Below are 1,202 nucleotides of genomic sequence, written 5' to 3' on the forward strand. Positions count from 1 at the left end.
ATATACACACACACACACAGTGATTTCTTTTTGATAATTAAATAGTAAAGGGAAATGTTATGAGTTCTATTGGTACCTGTAGAAATTGTATGTTCCTTTGACAGTGATTCACTTGATTCTTCTACAAGCTCGTTCCTTTGTTTTTCTGAACTTGTCTGTGTACTCTGTCTGCTCTTGTGTTAGTTATTCATTCCCTATCGTCGTTATAAAATAGATCAATGGTATTCGTTAAGTTAGAAAGAAAATATTCAGGCTGTAATATATGGATTTTGATTTTCAAAATGATTTCACGCTTGTTTCTATTCAATAATATGATGGTAAAAAAATTACAGTAATTGTCTCTTTTCTCTGTTTTTCTAAAGATCACTATACAGTTATTAAACTGTCAGTAGTTACATTTGGTTATTCCTTGATAACTGTTCTTTCTTGACTGTAATCTAAAAGTAAAGTTTAAATAAAAATAAAAAGAACATAAACAAAAAACTAACAGTGAGCTGAGACAGCCGTTCCTAGAAATTTAAATGAAAATAAAAAAACTAACTGAAACATATCTGTTTGCAAAGACAAACACTCCAGCCATGACCTCCCTGAGCTGGATGCTCCTGCATCATTTTAAGTGATTCTCATCATAAATTCTTAGCGCACGGGTGGCAAGGGTGTTGAGAAATTCTAGTTTTTGTGCCAGAAAATGATGAAAACTGGCATGAAGATATTGTTCCATGTGTCCTTTTTACGAAAAAATTGGTGTGAAATAGAACCATCATTCATTCTAGAGAGGAGAATATCAAGAAAAAAAAGACACCCATCTACCTCAATTTCCATTGTGAATTTGATGGAGTTAGATTGGGAATTAAGATGGTTGAGAAACAAATCTAAATTTTCACGACCATGGGGCCAAACGACACAAGTATCATCAACAAACCTCTTCCATCGCTTGGGGCGGAATTGATTAGAGGCAAAAACTTTGGTCTCAAAATATTCCATGAATAAGTTGGCAACTATCGGGGAAAGAGGAGAACCCATCACAACACCATAGGTTTGTTCATAGAACTTACCCTTGAAGTTGAAAAAGGTGGAGGTGAGGCATAAACCAACCAATTTGGTTGTGTCATCATCAGTGATCCGATTAATGACATCGTCGACTTCCTGAATAGGGATATTAGTATATAGGGAAACAATGTCAAAGCTTACTAATAGATCCC

The sequence above is a fragment of the Pinus tabuliformis genome, chromosome 4_1 (assembly GCF_031772625.1).
Source record: "Pinus tabuliformis cultivar Carrire ecotype Pingquan chromosome 4_1, CPIR1, whole genome shotgun sequence".
Taxonomy (NCBI): Eukaryota; Viridiplantae; Streptophyta; class Pinopsida; order Pinales; family Pinaceae; genus Pinus; species Pinus tabuliformis.